Below are 315 nucleotides of genomic sequence, written 5' to 3' on the forward strand. Positions count from 1 at the left end.
GTCTTATCATTGTTTCCATAGTTTTGCTTTTTTTTTTTTCAGAATGGCATGTACTTGGAGTCTATTTTTCTTTCTCCGTTCAAAGCCTTTATAAGGTCTCTCATGGTCCACCCATGCAGGACCAGACAGGCCATAGGTGGCAAGCTTCCCCACTAAATACTGTAGCTTTTCTTCCAGTATTCAGCCCATTCCACTGGTCCTGCCCAGCAGCCGCGTGGAGGTGCAGGGATGTGTTGGGTGTTTGTTCATAGGAAGGCTGCAAGTTTTGTACCCCTTGTCACCACGAACCCAGATTTATGTCATGTGAAAGACATT

At 45.4% G+C, this 315-nt stretch overlaps 1 pseudogene; it reads right to left on the minus strand.

Annotated features, from left to right (window-relative positions):
* Nucleotides 1-228: 228 nt before the first annotated feature.
* LOC147369032 (small nucleolar RNA SNORA11) lies at nucleotides 229-315 on the minus strand (annotated as a pseudogene).

The sequence above is a fragment of the Bos grunniens genome, chromosome 7 (genome assembly GCF_055505025.1).
Source record: "Bos grunniens cultivar Pamir isolate PY7600 chromosome 7, Bosgru_T2T1.0, whole genome shotgun sequence".
NCBI lineage: Eukaryota > Metazoa > Chordata > Mammalia > Artiodactyla > Bovidae > Bos > Bos grunniens.